This window comes from Esox lucius, chromosome 5 (assembly GCF_011004845.1).
Source record: "Esox lucius isolate fEsoLuc1 chromosome 5, fEsoLuc1.pri, whole genome shotgun sequence".
NCBI lineage: Eukaryota > Metazoa > Chordata > Actinopteri > Esociformes > Esocidae > Esox > Esox lucius.
Genome location: NC_047573.1, coordinates 28,399,778 through 28,417,886, shown reverse-complemented (window position 1 = coordinate 28,417,886; position 18,109 = coordinate 28,399,778). Strand labels below are relative to the sequence as shown.

General features: G+C 39.4%; 1 pseudogene; it reads right to left on the bottom strand.

Annotated features, from left to right (window-relative positions):
- Positions 1-9,112: 9,112 nt before the first annotated feature.
- LOC114839299 lies at positions 9,113-17,453 on the bottom strand (annotated as a pseudogene).
- Positions 17,454-18,109: the final 656 nt, after the last annotated feature.

The following is an 18,109-nucleotide window of genomic DNA, read 5'->3' as shown; positions in this document are numbered from 1 at the left end:
CTCTGAATGGTGTTCAACCTACATAGCCGCCATGGTACTCTGAATGGTGTTCAACCTACTTAGCAGCTATGGTACTTTGAATGGTGTTCAACCTACATTGCAACCATGGTAATCTGAATGGTTTTCAACCTACATAGCAGCCATGGTACTGTGAATGGTGTTCAACCTACATTGCAGCCATGGTAGTCTGAATGGTGACCTACATAGCAGCCATGATACTGTGAATGGTGTTCAACCTACATTGCAACCATGGTAATCTGAATGGTATTCAACCTACATAGCAGCCATGGTACTCTGAATAGTTTTCAACCTACATAGCAGCTATGGTACTCTGAATGGTGTTCAACCTACATTGCAACCATGGTAATCTGAATCTGTGATGCATTCTCTCTGAAGAGCTTGATACAACTTCCCATCTGATCTCCATATTTGTGTAACAAGTGTAGCCTCTCATAGTTGTCCTCATTTCAGGACTTACTACATTATTTAAATACTTCCCAGTCGTTGACACGGTACTCTACGCCTAATGTGGCATATGTGTTTTCAGTTCCCATGGAAAAACTGTACAGCTTCACTTTAGAGGCAGGGTAATCAAAAATAAACCCAATCATATTCCCATCAGGCAAGTTGTGTTGACCCATTAACAGCTTAAAGGATGGCACTTGAGGAAGCGCTTCTTTGGTGGATAAAATATTTCTGGAACATAGTCTTCCACTTTCCTATCTTCCATTCTACGGCCTACTTCATAAGTCAGAGCTATCACAAGTGTTTCGCTCAGTACCAAAGACATTATTGTCAGTCATGTGAAGCAAAGATCTTAAAAATTTAATGGAAATGAAAAAGCCAAAGTTCAGCTTTGGCCAAGAAGGAACGTACCTCTATTTTGACACACACTCCCTGCCCCAAGAGCCCTAAAACCAAACCACACTTGACCAAACCCCCTTTGACCAAACCCCCTTCCTCTGAGCAGACCAGCCCCCTACCTTTCCCAGGCTCATCTCCCTCCTGTGAGAAACACATTTAAAAACACATCCTACACCTATGAAAACATACAGATGAATCACCTTTATTAACCAAACATCCTGGGTCAACATCATAAAAACCACCCCTCCCTAAAATACACCTGGGAAGTCCGGAAATGACCCCTTTTAACCTTTTGACACAAACAATCAATTATTAATTCTATAATCACCTTTACCTTCCGGCCACACCACTCAAAGGTCAAAGGTCAATCACTAAAGCCATAAATCAGACATTGAACACATAAAAGTATAATATAGTGTATAATATCCCTCTCTCCAGTGTATTGGTCATATACATTAGATACAGTGTAACCAGTGTATTGGTCATTTACATAAGATACAGTGTAACCAGTGTATTGGTCATATTCATAAGATACAGTGTAACTAGTGTATTGGTCATATATATAAGATACAGTGTAACCAGTGTATTGGTCATATTCATAAGATACAGTGTAACCAGTGTATTGGTCATATTCATAAGATACAGTGTAACTAGTGTATTGGTCATATACATAAGATACAGTGTAACTAGTGTATTGGTCATATATATAAGATACAGTGTAACCAGTGTATTGGTCATTTACATAAGATACAGTGTAACCAGTGTATTGGTCATATTCATAAGATACAGTGTAACCAGTGTATTGGTCATATATATAAGATACAGTGTAACCAGTGTATTGGTCATATACATAAGATACAGTGTAACCAGTGTATTGGTAATATATATAAGATACAGTGTAATGTGATGGCAATTTCTAAAGTACAAAACAGTTCTATGAAAATGGTAGGTAAGACAGGAAAAATAAATTGTGCAATAAACGGTTTTAATGAAACTTGCAAGGAGAGAATAAGCAGGTTACAAGGTAACAGTGGATAGCCTCTGAATAAAAACAGGCAATCGACAGTATTTAAAGACAGGAGAGGGGTGTGACAAATCCTGGAAATTCCAGATCAATCCGGACACATTCCCTTTGTTCCATCACACAAGTCAAATGCTATCTTCCCCCACCTTATCCTTCCTGCCATAATGTTCACTGTAGTGTTTACCTAAGCTTCACACAAAGGACAGCTCTCCTTCCCGCCATAAATACCTTCTTCAACTCTAAGGGTTCCAACCGAACCCGAACAGACAATAGATGCCCTGGTGAGTTAAAACAGATAAGGAGAGAAAGAGTAATCCTTTTATCAGCTGATACCAGTCAATGATGCCCCCTAAGCAAATGCCAGATCCCCCACATTCCTCTACCTATCTAAACAGTGGGACTCAGTCCTTTAATCAGTGAGAATACATTGTATAAAGAAATGTCCACAACAGTAACCAGTGTATTGGTCATACACATAAGATAAAGTGTAACCAGTGTATTGGTCATATACATAAGATACAGTGTAACCAGTGTGTTGGACATATACATAAGATACAGTGTAACCAGTGTATGAGTCATATATATAAGACACAGTGTAACCAGCGTATTGGACATATACATAAGATACAGTGTAACCAGTGTATGAGTCATATATATAAGATTCAGTGTAACCAGTGTATTGGACATATACATAAGATACAGTGTAACCAGTGTATTGGACATATACATAAGATACAGTGTAACCAGTGTATTGGTCATATATATAAGATACAGTGTAACCAGTGTATTGGACATACACATAAGATACAGTGTAACCAGTGTATGAGTCGTATATATATGATACAGTGTACCCAGTGTATTGGACATATACATAAGATTCAGTGTAACCAGTGTATTGGTCATATACATAAGATACATAGTAACAAGTGTATTGGTCATATACATAAGATTCAGTGTAACCAGTGTATTGGTCATTTACATAAGATACATAGTAACAAGTGTATTGGTCATATACATAAGATACAGTGTAACCAGTGTATTGGTCATATACATAAGATACAGTGTAACCAGTGTATTGGTCATATACATAAGATACAGTGTAACCAGTGTATTGGTCATATACATAAGATACAGTGTAACCAGTGTATTGGTCATATACATAAGATACAGTGTAACCAGTGTATTGGTCATATACATAAGATACAGTGTAACCAGTGTATTGGTCATATACATAAGATACAGTGTAACCAGTGTATTGGTCATATACATCAGATACAGTGTAACCAGTGTATTGGTCATATACATAAGATACAGTGTAACCAGTGTATTGGTCAAATAGATAAGATACAGTGTAACCAGTGTATTGGTCATATACATAAGATACAGTGTAACCAGTGTATTGGTCATATACATAAGATACAGTGTAACCAGTGTATTGGTCATATACATAAGATACAGTGTAACCAGTGTATTGGTCATATACATAAGATACAGTGTAACCAGTGTATTGGTCATATACATCAGATACAGTGTAACCAGTGTATTGGTCATATACACCAGATACAGTGTAACCAGTGTATTGGTCATATACATCAGATACAGTGTAACCAGTGTATTGGTATATGACCAGTGTATTCTAGCAACCCTCCTCAAAAGCGTCACCCTACACTACTGATTCCCTCCTATCATATCTAGCAAATTAAATTTACATGATCTTATCCTTCTAGGAATAAAGGCTATTTGTTTCCAATATCTTCTTATTTGCTTATTAAAGCCCAATCATAAAGGAAATTACATTTGTAAGAGTTGTGGCCCATTTTCCCCAAATACATAACCGGAAATTGTGGAATATCTCGTTTTATGTAAGCTATAATGTTCTAAACTGAACGTTTTATTTAAGTAAATGTTTTTCTTTGGTGTTCTACATTATGTTCTGTTTTAGGTTGTTAGCTATGTCAAAGAGTATATATTTAGGGTCTTTATTTAAATACATGTTTTTTCTTTAAATTAAATTAGGCTTACAATTATTTTACAGTCATAAACAGTACATTAATGAAAACTATAACTGTATTTCATAATTTAAGGCTGAAGGGCTGTGTTGGATTCAGGCCCATGATGTTTATCTTCAGATTCAATGGTGATTCACATTGAGGGTCATTACAAGGTGATACAGACACACATCCAGTAAGACATTTCAACTGCTTTTATTTATACAAATGTTTTACACTGAAATTATTTTGTCTTACCTACAGCTAGAACACAATACGTCCTACAGCTAGAACACAATACGTCTTACAGCTAGAACAAAGTATGTCCTACAGCTAGAACACAATACGTCCTACAGCTAGAACACAGTATGTCCTACAGCAAGAACACATTATGTCCTACAGCAAGAACACAGTAAGTCCTACAGCTAGAACAAAATATGTCCTACAGCAAGAACACAGAATGTCCCACAGCTAGAACACAATACGTCCTACAGCTAGAACACAGTATGTCCTACAGCAAGAACACATTATGTCCTACAGCAAGAACACAGTAAGTCCTACAGCTAGAACACAGAATGTCCCACAGCTAGAACACAATATGTCCTACAGCTAGAACACAGTATGTCCTACAGCTAGAACACAGTATGTCCTACAGCTAGAACACAGAATGTCCCACATCTAGAACACAATATGTCCTACAGCTAGAACACAATATGTCCAACAGCTAGAACACAGTATGTCCTACAGCTAGAACACAGTATATCCTACAGCTAGAACACAGAATGTCCTACAGCTAGAAACTGTTGCCTAGTTCTAAGAAAATAAGGTGCTTTGTCAGGAACTTCTGACACCACACATCTTCTATTGATAGAATGTCAGACTTCCTTTAATCACCTGCAGTACATACTGTTGTGTTCCTTCTTAATACACTACCAGACTTTAACTTACCCTTCATGTATAAATGGTCATCTATCTACAGCCGGTCAGGACAGTACTTGTGCAGGATTGATGGTGTCAAGTAAGTGTTGTCTGACTCCAGTCCCACACTGGCAGCAGCTGAGAAGTGCTGGTCCACATTAGACTGGGAGTTGTGTGTATTTGTGTGGTTGGTGAGTTCAGGCACTACTTGAGCCAGGCCTCATTTACCATCATTACAGACATCAAGCCTCTGCTGGTTCTGAGACCAATCCTGATAGATAACAACCCAACAGGAGGCAGAAGTGGGCATTGGAACTGGACCCATTGAGGAGAGATTTACAAATATAAATGGGAATATGATCAAAATATTTCAGATGTTGTCTTAGCTGCTGGGGGTTAATCTGACACTCATCACCTCATACAACCCCATGGTTAGATGGAATGGTTGAATGTTTCAACAGAACTCTGATTTCCCAGTTGGCTAAGCTTTATTATGGGGTGAGTGGGACAGTTATATGGAGAAGGTGGTTTCAGCCTATAACATTATAACAGACTCAGACCTTATATATTTCCTCTGTCCTCTGAGTCCATCAGGTTGTGTATTATTACAGACTCAGACCTTATATCTTACCTCTGTCCTCTGAGCCCATCAGGTTGTGTATTATAACAGACTCAGACCTTATAACTTACCTCTTACCTCTGACCTCTTCTTATGATACTCTAATAGTTAAAGCGTGTACGACAAATAACTGAGAGGTTGCTGGTTTGAATTCCTTGACCAACCAGGTAAAAACAAAATCTGCGTATAGGTTAGTAAGGTACTAAACCAGAGGTTCCCAAACTAGGGGTTACGACCCCATGTGGGGTCACCAGATATGAAAATGGGGTCGTGGGAGATTGTTTTACAACTGAGTCTCATAGCCTCAAATAAAAAAATACCTATCATATACTTTTTCTTCACATGGATGGGGTCACACATTCTTTTATATTGAAATGGGATCGTCAGCCAAACAAGTTTGGGAACCCCTGCCTGCACTAAACCAATCTGCTGTGTTTAGTGGTTTTGGATAAGAGTTCCATAAAGAGAGTTTGAGCAGCAGGTTTCTAAACTTTAGTAGAAGTAACCAGTTGGGAACCACAATAGAGACTAAAAACACTCAGAGGTGGGACAAACAGTCTGGATGTAATGGATATAAACTCTGTAGCGTTAGAGATTTAAGGCCGGGTGTCTCTGTAAAGCACTTTGTGACAACTGCTGTTGTAAAAAGGGCTTTATAAATGAATTTGATTGATTGATTGACATTTCTGCAGCAGTCTATCGTTGTTACAGTCAACAAAGTGGTTAGCTAGCACCTAGTGGCTAATTTTCACGGGAGAAAAATGACAGACCACCATCGTCTCTCTGGTCTGGGAACTCACTCAGACCGTTTAATCTGAGCATGCTCACAATAGCATTCAAGTGCACGCAGGCACACACATACTAATATGATGTCACTGCGTAGGTTATTTAACATGGCTTTGCTCCTCATATCAAATACGCTTAACACTCCCACTTAAAGACATGCTTACAGCTCTCTAAAGTGGTAAACAAAAACCAAAAATACATTACGCCAAAATAACATATCTGGCAGTGTTCTAAAAACTTCAGAAACATTTACATTTGCCAGCTCACATTACTCTCCAAAGAAATACCCCTTGAAACTCTCAAACTTAGCCTTTGTCACTGGCTTGGTAAGGACATCAGCGACCATGTTTGCAGTAGGGCAGTATTCTATAGATATTCTCCCTTCTCTGTGTGCAGACCGTACAAAGTGATACTTTATATCTACGTGTTTTCTTCTCTCTCTGCATACTGGGTTCTTAGATAAAGCTATCCCCCCCTGGTTGTCCTCATATATCTTGACTGGTACATGCTGGTTACTACTGACTATTCCTTTAAGTAGTTGTACAAGGTGCATACTCTCTTGAGTAGTGGCTGCTAGTGCCATATACTCAGCTTCAAAGCTGGATGGTGCCACTGTTGGCTGTTTCCTACTCTTCCACAATATAACTGGACCATTCTCATTTAAGTTGAAACAGTATCCAGTTGTGCTCCTCCTATCATTTTTATCGGCTGCCCAATCAGAATCACTATATCCCTCAAGCTGTAGGCTTTCCTCACTTTTCTGAGAGTGTAGTTCTTGATCCAGAGTACCCTTTAAGTACCTCAGTAGGTGTTTTACTGCAGTCCAATGCTGTTGCTTTGGTTCTGCTATGTGTTGTGATAGTTTATTAACAACCCAGCTCAGGTCAGGTCTAGTACTTGTCATAATGTATATCAAGCTACCTACTATCTCTTTATATCCTGTTGAGTCAATAACTTCACCCTCACTGTAAAAGTTTAACTTTTGCTAACATGGGGTGGATCTCGATTTACATTCAGACATTCCAAATGTCACTAACATCTTCTCTGTGTCTCTTCTGAGTCATTTTGATCTCTCCCTCACTCTGTCTGAAGTCGACACCCAGGAAGTGTTAAAGTGGATCCATATCTTTCATTTTAAACCTTCTCTTCAACATTTCTTTTCCATCACTGAGTAAGGTGTTGTTACTCACCGCCATGATTAAGTCATCTACCCACAATAACAGAATCACTTTCTCGTTCTCAGATTCTCTGCTGTAGACACAATGATCAGCATCATTTTGTACAAAATCCTTTTCTGTAAGGAGATCATGCAGTTACATGTTCCAGTTACGCCGGACTGTTTTAAACCATACAATGACTTATTGAGTTTGCACACTAAGTCTTCCCCTGTTTTTGACTTGATCTCAAAACCTTCCGGTTGTTCCATATATGGCTCACAGTCCATCGGAGCATGGAGGTAAGCAGTCTTCACATCCAGTTGGTGTAAGATCCTCCTGTACAGCCACCTGCATCAATGCTCTGACAGAGGTCATGTTGGCTGTCGGTAAAAAGGTCTCTTTAGAGTCAATCCCTTCTACTTGACCATATCCTTTTGCAACATATCTGGCTTTACAAGTCTCATATCCATCTGGGCTCTCTTTCACTGCATAAACCCAGCAGCCTCCCACTGCTTGTTTGCCTCTTGGAAGTGGATTCAGAGTGAAAGTCTCATTCTCTGTCAAAGAGTTCATCTCCTCTTTCATTGGGTCCGTCCACATCTTTGACTTCTTAGAGTCCATAGCCTCTCTGAATGTTTTAGGTACACCATAAGCCACTCTGTAAAATAATCTACATGTTAACTTTCGTCATTATTACACACAGCTTTACACTGGTACTCCTTTAAGTATTCTGGAGTCTTATTCTGTCTTGTAGGATACTGGACTCTTTACTCTCCTTAGGCTATCTCTGACCCTGGTTGACTGTCTCTGACCCTGGTTGACTGTCTCTGACCCTGGTTGACTGTCTCTGACCCTGGTTGACTGTCTCTGACCCTGGTTGACTGTCTCTGACCCTGGTTGACTATCTCTGACCCTGGTTGACTGTCTCTGACCCTGGTTGACTGTCTCTGACCCTGGTTGACTGTCTCTGACCCTGGTTGACTGTCTCTGACCCTGGTTGACTGTCTCTGATCCTGGTTGACTGTCTCTGACCCTGGTTGACTGTCTTCGGTGGTGTATTTTCAGAACTCTCAATGTCATCCCCCATGTCACAATCTGTCAGAGTCTGACTATCTGCGCTACCTTTGGTGATGAATTTCACCAGCCTATGTTTTAGGACTTTTCCTGTCTCAGGATAATACATGTTATATGCTAGACTATATGACAGAACATGAGGACATACAGGGACCATTCAATGATCAATTTAAAGATCCTTTTCAATCAAACTCTTTATAATGATAAAAGTTACAGCAAATCAAGTATTAAGTTTCACAGTTTAAAAAACTAGTCCCTCTAAAACGTGTCCCAAATGTTACATAATCAGACTGGACAGTAATTATAGACAAGTACAGGTAGAATTTACTAGAAAGCATAACAGACTGTCTACAAATGACTTACTGAAAGATTCCCAAATCTATGATCACACATAAAATACTCAACAGATGTTTGCTGAACATGAACCAAAGGTAAATGTTAATTAAATGTGTGAATCAACTCCTATCTGCCCCATCAATCAGACTAGATGACAACAGATAAGAGGTTACTCTGTTTACCTGAAATCACCTCACACAGAAACATTCTACACAGTCAGTAATTACATTATGTTCAAAACATTTCATAATCAAAATAAAATATGTTTTGTACAACAATGAATGATGCTTTAAATACACATGGCATATATTTACAAATATATCTGTTCACAGATAAACAACCAACTCAAAACAAATCCCATAGTTTAAGAAGAATCTTCTCTGTTAAAAATAGTTCAGCAGGGTTGTAGACACTGAATAAACTAAACCTTATGATGATTGGTCCATTTCAGCTGTCAATCAACTCCCTTCACCATTGAGGGGCATGTCTCATTATGTGTTCATTCAGGAACTCAGACCTCTGGCAAACTCTATCCCCTTGATTTGATTGAAACATGTGTACATGCAAATGTGTAACTATATCATGCTGTTCTATATGATATCTGTAATCTTAAATCAATCTTTAGCCATCGTCGATCATTCATACATTGATACAAACAGACTGATAGATGGATCACTGAATATGTGTCAGTATCTTCACAGACGTTCCATAACAAACATTGAACCCAGGATAGAGTGGCTGAGTGAATGTGGTCTGGACTCTGTAGAGGAGGGTCATTGTGTCAGAGACACTGTAGAAGGACAGAGTTCCTGCCCTGTGGTCCAGATACACTCCTACTCTGGAGGAGCAGGGGACAGGGATATCAGTCCTGGTATTATTGTGGATGAAACAAAATCTGGATGTAGAGCAGAATAACACCCAGGACTGATTATTATTACCAAACCAACACTCATGACCATCACCTTTCCTGCTGATCTCTTTATATGAGACGGCTACACGAACCCACTCCCCACTCCACTCTACCTCCCAGTAACAGACTCCAGACAGACCCTCTCTACACAACACCTGGTAATAGGAGGTAAATCTGTCAGGATGGTCAGGATAGGACTGGACCTTATTACTCCATGTCACCTTTCTGTTCCCCTCAGACAGACACAGGTACTGATATGTTGTATTGGGATCCAATGTCAGCTGGCAGGAATCTAAGAAGATGAAAAACAACATCAGTGAAAGTCTGGCTCCCTAAATCTGTGTGTGTGTGTGTGTCTCTCTTGTCTCTGTCTCGCTCTCTCTGTGTGTGTGTCTCTGTCTCTCCCTCTGTGTGTGTGTGTGTGTGTCTGTCTTGGGTCCTCACTAGGTTTCTTCCTAAATTTCGTCCTTCTAAGGGAGTTTTTCCTAGCTACTGTAATTCAACACTACTGTTGTTTGCTCCTTGGGTTTTAAGGCTGGGTGTTTTTATAAAAGCACTTTGTGACAACTGCTGTTGGAAAAAGGGCTTCATAAATACATTTGATTGATTGTCTCTGTCTCTCCCTATATGTGTGTGTGTCTGTCTCTGTCTCTCCCTCTGTGTGTGTGTGTGTGTCTCCTCTCTCTGTGCATGCTGGGAGTGGTGTGAGTGATTGAGTATTTTGGCGGCCCTTTTCAATTTATTCATCCTTTTCTCTTGGTGGATTTCTGATTTCTATGCATGACGGGGCTGTTCAGAAAATCTAAACAATAATGGATATCATACATCCCAGGGTGTCTTTTACCCATTTTCTGTTTTCTCTGTGTGTTCTTCTGTTTTTCCTCTTTTCTTTATGGAGGTGTTAAAGGTTGGTTCTCTTAATATTAATGGAGGGAGGAATTGGAATAAGAGGGCTTGGGTATTGGAAGTGATTACATAGAAACAACGTAATGTCGTTTTCCTACAGGAGACACATAGTGATGAAGCTAATGAGGTTGACTGGGGCATGTGGTGGGGGGGGGCAGCATGTGTTTAGTCATGGTACACATTTAAGTGCTGGAGTGGCTATTTTGTTTTCCTCTGGTTTGGGGGTGACTGTAATATCTATAACTGAAATTGTCAAGGGTCGGGTCTTATTGGTCAAGGTGGATGTTATGGGAGTTTTGTTTTATTTTTGAATGTTTATGCTCCAAATGATGGAACACAGTGCATTGCTGTATTTGATAAGATAAAGGTTTCTTTATGACAATGTGATCAACAGGGATGTTTGGTTTAGGGGGACTGGAACTGTACATTGGATTTTACTGTTGATCACACAGGTTTGGAACCTCATCTGAATTCTGTGTCCGGTCTGTCTGGTGTGTTGACTGAGTTTGATCTTTCTGATGTATGGAGAGTGAGAAATGCCAATGTTAGTCAGTACACATGGTTAAAAATGACTGATGGTCAAATGAGTGCAGCAAGGTTAGACAGGTTATATGTTTCAGAACGCTACTCTGGTAGAGTGGTGCAGTGTGACATTTTTCCTGTGGGGTTTTCAGATCATATTATTATTACTGTTGATTTTAAATTGTTCTGTCCACGATGGTCAATGTCACTTTGGTATTTAAATATTAAGTTTTTACAAAAAATCATGTTTTGTGAAAGGTTTTGTTGTTTTGGGGACGATGGAGGGCTTTGAAAAGGAATTTTGAGTCCTTGAGACAACAGTGGGAGGTTGGGAAGACCCAAATGTGTGTTTAGTCAACAGTCTACTGCTCTGTCTAATGTTGAGGTTAGAGAGACTATTAGAGCCCTTGAACAGGACATCAAATTGATTGAGCTGTAACTGACCACTCAGACAGACCCTGGATTAGTCATGAATTTACATGATAAGAGACATGAATTAAGGTCCTTTTTGCATGAAAGTGTGAAGGGTGCCTTGATCAGGTCTCACTTTGCCACCCTCAAAGATATGGATGCTCCCAGCACTTTTTTCTATAACCTGGACCACTCAATGGGCATCTGGTTCACCTGGATCCAAGTGTTAAGGAGGGGTGTCCTATTTGTTCTGATCCTGAATCATCTGGTTTACCTGGATCCAAGTGTTAAGGAGGGGTGTCCTTTTTGTTCTGATCCTGAATCATCTGGTTCACCTGGATCCAAGTGTTAAGGAGGGGTGTCCTTTTTGTTCTGATCCTGAATCTCTGGTTCATGTGTTTTTACATTGTTCCAGGTTGGTTGGTGTTTTTGACCTGCTGACTAGGTGGTTTACTGTTTTGGGTGAGTTCTTCTGTTCTCGGTTGTTTATATTTGGACCCAAGTATAGTTTTAGTATATGGTGGCCTTAATGAATTGTTTTGTCAGGGGCTGATAAATTAGCTGTTTGGAAGACTAGGAAACATTTTATTCAAGGACAGGGATCTGTGGATGTGGTGGGTATGTTTGAGGGGATGCTGACAGTGAGATTGAGGGTTGAGTTTGACTAGTCTGGTACAACATCTTGGGCAGTTCATAAGTTTATGGGGTGTTCAGGGTGTGTTGTGCTCTGTTTCTGAGGAGGATGAATTGGTGTTAAATTTAAGGTTTAGTTTTTGGTTATTTGAGTGTCTTTGTATCTTTTTTAAAGGAGAGTCTCTGTCTCCTCTCTCTGTGTCTTTTTGTGTGTCTGCGTGTGTGTGTGTATGTGTGTGTGTTTGTAAGATTGTGATTACATGTAAAGAAACAGAATTGTGTATGGTTATGAGTGTATGTGTGCATGTCTAAGATTGTGTGTGTATGTTTACATAAAGTGCAAACAACGATGTGTGATTGTGTTCTGTGTGTGTGTGTGTGTGTGGTTGTATTTCCTCACATGTTAAGAAATCCTCTCTGGTCTTGGGATCAGCAAGTGGTCCAATCTGACATGGAGTCACTATGGAGACAGACAGACTTATATATCACAAGGTTCTCAATACATAACATCCCAGAGGTTCTCAATACATAACATCCCAGAGGTTCTCAATACATAACGTCCCAGAGGTTCTCAATACATAACGTCCCAGAGGTTCTCAGTTGGATTAAGGTTTGGGGAATGTGAGGACCAGTCAATGGCATCAGTGCCTTCATCATCCAAGAACTGCCTACACACTCTGGCCACATGAGGACGGGCATTGTCCTGAACCAGGAGGAACCCAGGACCCACTTCACCAGCGTCAGGGCTGACTATGGGTCTGAGGATTTCATCCTGGTACCTAACAGCAGTCAGGTTACTGTTGGCTACCATGTGGAGGTCTGTGTGACCCTCCAAGGATATGCCTCCCCAGACCATCACTGACCCACCGCCAAACTGGTCATGCTGGATGATGTTGCAGGCAGCATAATAATCACCACAGTGTCTCCAGACTCTTTTACACATGTCACATGTGATCAGTGTGAACAACAATGACTGTTGACAGATCTCAGATCTCTACTTGATAACTACATTGATTCACTGAAGATATTGAGGTCATTCATACTCTTCTGCTCCTTTATACTTCCCCCTTTCTTCTCCTCCTCTTGTTGTGTGTTTTGATGACAATATTCTGTATATGGACCATTTGTGTTTTGTCTAATTGTTACCCACCCAGACAAATCAGATATTACAATTATCTATTAATATTTAGAATTTGCTTTCAAAATGTCCTCCTATAAATAATGTTGGTTTCTGTATAATAGTAGATGTTGTTCTATGATGAGTAAAAAACACATGTTTAATTTTATAAAAATAATTTTGACCAACCTTCCCCAGATATCCTGTCCATTTCCTTTTCGCATACATCCTGTATTTGATCTTTCAGTTCAGAGACTGATTTATTGACATGCTCAAAGGAGATATGTGGATAGATAGTGATACTGGGTAAGACCTCAGATCCAGGAGAGACACAGAGAGACTGGAAACTCTACAGAGAGGGAAAGAAGCAATAGGTTTTGACATAGACAGACAGTGAATTAAGTTCCAGTCCATTTCACTGGTAAAGAAGTCAAGAGGGATCCATTACAGAGTATTGTAAGGTAAGTTAGTGATGTCACCTGGAGGAAATGGATGTGATCCTCTGTGTGTGAGAGCTGCTTCAACTCAACATCTCTCCTCCTCAGCTCAGCAACCTCCTGCTCCACTTGTTCCAAGAGTCCTTCAGCCCGACTCACTTCAGTCTTCTCCTGAACTCTGATCAGCTCCTTCAACTCAGAGTGTTTTTTCTCAATGTAGCAGATCAGCTCAGTAAAGATCCTCTCACTGTCCTCCACTGCTGCCTGTGCAAAGTGCTGTTAGGACACAGAGAGAGAAGGGGGTCCAATTTAAGTTAATTCACTCTGCAATCAACAGGATTATAGGCAGCATGTAAATGTAAATATACAGTGCCAGTCAAAAGTTTAGATACACTAATCCATTCAGTGGGTGTGTCCAAACTTCTGATTGGTCCTGTACATGTATTTATATCAGCCACAACACTCACCTTCAGAGTGTCCACAGTCTGTCTCAACTCCTGAATCTTCTTCTCTCTCTCCCCAATTCTCTTCTGGGATTCCAAATATTTCTCCCCAAACTGTCTCTGCAGATAAATACATCATAAACAAATGTAATCAGGAAAGTGTAGCAATTTTGAATTATATCACATTTATTAATCGGGATATGTTCTTCTTTCTTCACTATATATAGCCGGTACATATAGTCGGTATATATAGTCGGTATATATAGTCACTATATATAATCGATATATGCAGGTGCTGGTCATAAAATTAGAATGTCATCAAAAAGTTTATTCATTTCAGTAATTCTATTTAAAAAGTGAAGCTTCTGACGCTGTGTCTTGTTCAAGAGTGGCTTGACACAAGAAATGCGACAGCTGAAACCCATGTCTTGCATACGTCTGTGCGTGGTGGTTCTTGAAGCACTGGCTCCAGCTGCAGTCCACTCTTAGTGAACCTCTCCCACATTTTTGAATGGGTTTTGTTTCACAATCCTCTCCAGGGTGCGGTTATCCCTATTGCTTGTACACTTTTTTCTACCACATCTTTTCCTTCCCTTCGCCTCTATTAATGTGCTTGGACACAGAGCTCTGTGAACAGCCAGCCTCTTTAGCAATGACCTTTTGTGTCTTGCCCTCCTTGTGCAAGGTGTCAATGGTTGTCTTTTGGACAGCTGTCAAGACAGCAGTCTTCCCCATGATCGTGTAGCCTACAGAACTAGACTGAGAGAGTATTTAAAGGCCTTTGCAGGTGTTTTGAGTTAATTAGCTGATTAGAGTGTGGCAACAGGTGTCTTCAATATTGAACCTTTTCACAATATTAAAATTTTCTGAGATACTGAATTTGGGGTTTTCATTCGTTGTCAGTTATAATCATAAAAATTAAAAGAAATAAACACTCAAAATATATCAGTCTGTGTGGAATGAATGCATATATTATACAAGATTCATGACCAGATTTATGACCAGCACCTGTATAGTCGGTATATATAGTCGGTATATATAGTCGGTATATATAGTCGTGTATATAGTCGGTATATATAGTCTGTATATATAGTCGGTACATATAGTCGGTATATATAGTCTGTATATATAGTCGGTATATATAGTCGGTACATATAGTCGGTATATATAGTCTGTATATATAGTCGGTATATATAGTCTGTAGATATAGTCGGTATATATAGTCGGTATATATAGTCTGTATATATGTATCTGAACCAGACGGATAACAGATGGAATGTCATATTTTGAACATATCTGTGAATACCTCTAGTTTGTGGTACAGGGCCAATATACTACAGATTAAGGCTTTACTTTAACCATTGTTTAACCAGGCAAGTTGATTATGATCCAGTTCCTTTCATATCAACCACCTGGGGAAATGTTACAGGGGAGGCAGAAGCAATTAGAACTGTCTTGATCAGGAACTGACTGACATAGATACAGTATCACCTTGATGTTTGGGGATCAGAACCAGGGATATTAGTTAAATTCCCTGACCACTAGGGAAACTTGCCTGTCCTATTTGGCGTGGCATCTTATATTAAAACTGCCTTTAGCCATGTACATCTGTAATACACCAATCCCACTTGTTCCTTAAATAGTCTTACTAAATTGTTCTGATTCTAGTCAAAGTGTGAGGTTTACATCAGTGGTATAAAATTGGTCAGGTATAATACCAATACTTAGGTAAGGTTTACAGATTGCTCACGGTGCAGCTGTTACAAACACACCCACAAACTAAATATAATTTATATCAAACACACTCACATCCACACAGACCTTATACATTTTATCCTATACTGTAGAGTTCCCATCTTACTTGTTTCTCAGTCCTTTCTGCTGCAGCTGAGACTGTATCATGTCCTTTATGTTCATCCAGTGTACAAAGATAACAGATACACTGCTGATCAGTACGACAGTAAACCTCCAGTAGTTTGTCATGATGAGAACAGATCTTCTCCTGTAGTTGTTTGGAGGTTCATAGTGAGGCTGGAGGTGAGTCTCACAGTAAGAGGCCAGACACACCAGACAGGACTTGACAGCTTTGAGTTTTCTCCCAGTGCAGAAATCACACTTCACATCTCCAGGTCCAGCATAACAATGATCAGGAAGAGCAGCTTGGAGTCTTGTCTTCTTCAGATTCTCCACCAATTCAGAAAACATGGTGTTCCTGTTTAGAACAGGTCTTGGTATGAAGGTCTGTCTGCACTGGGGGCAGCTGTAGATACCCTTGTCCTCTTCCTGATCCGCGATCCCGCGGACAGTGCTAATTTGCATAAATATTTCGAAAAATAGATTCGCCATAATCGTCCGTTTCCAATGGTATATTATTTGTAGCCACTTTCCTGAAGCGTTCCGTGTATAATTGGGGTTTTCCGTGTATAATATGGGTTGTATAGTTGTATAGTTTGGGTTGCTATGAGAACCTTTCACCAGGCAACGACATTGCCAATGCATCTTAGAAAGGCTCATTTGTACACTACTATGAATATTACATGCATGTACATCACTATATATGATGTTTTGAACCATAATACATCGTTTGTATTATATATAAGATATAAAAATTTATATTTAGTCAAAATAGTATGGGGATGTTCTTGAGTTTTTGGGAAGAAGTTGGTAATTTTTCTGAGTTTATAAAATATATAAGTCCAAACGTAACTAGCGTTCTAGTGCTGCCATCTGCTGGCCGTTTTGAGTCATTACACCCATTACATGTGTTTTTTACATTCACTCTTATTTATTTCATAATGTTTTATTTCTAGGTAGAAGAACCAAATTTTTTGGGGGTGCCTATATTTTTTACCTTCTATTATATAATTATTTCATTATTTTCAACCCAATTACAGTGTAATTTGATAGTAAAGGCATGAAAGTATGAGGAAATACCATTGACACAAAATCTCATAATGCTTTCAAAAAAAAATCTTGATGCTGAATGGCAGAAATGTTTTCCGAAAACTATTTTTTTGCCATTCAAACAGATGAGTTTTATAAATAGTGACCCAGAAGTCTGTTTTTATGTGTTTTTATTGTAGCCAGAGGGGTTGCTATTAAAAGGATACATCATAATAGGTTGTATCTGTTACAGAAATGAATCTAGGACCCAAAATGTCCCACTAGTGAAATCCGGCCGAAAGCCCCATAGGCTACCAAGGGTTAATACAGCCCATACAGTAGCTGTGTCCACAGGGAATAGTTACTGGATCCTTCAGTAGATCTAAACAGATTGAACAACTGATTGAGTTTATAGCCTGTGCCATTTTTCAAACACAAATAAACAGAGAAAAAAGAACAAGAGATTACTTTCGTTTTCCTTGAACTGCTTTTTCTCAGAGGAGTGGTTTGTTTTCTGTGACTTCCTGGTTCTGTGGTGAACTCAGATGTCAGATATCAGGTCTGGCCAGTAGAGGGCATTATTGATCTATCATAGTCAGTAAATATTCTCAATTCTGTGTTACCTTCAAGGTCGAGTTCATCATTTCTCCCATTTCCAGAACAATTAGCAGAACAGCAGACGTGACAGCCTGTGAATGCAGAAAGAGATTGCATGTCAAACAAATAGAGATCTCACATATTCACTACAACTTTCTCTGTATCTCAAACTTGTTAAAGGAACTGCAATTGTTCAAAGTGACCTGAGTAAGGAAAGACATAACTAGACTCTGTACAGTACCAGAAACTGTCCATCACTATATACCTGAGACAAGATACACTGGTTACTGTTTTATTATACAAAACCCTCTTCAGCCTCACTTCCCCATCTGAGACCTACTTTTGTCAACATTGCCACTTTTAAAGACCTAATCACTAACAGATTTACAGACACCTACAACTTATTCATTAGATGTGCCTTTTAATTGTAGTTTTGTCAAGTTGTTGTCTTTGTCTATTGTCTAAATATATCTGTGTCCTGCTG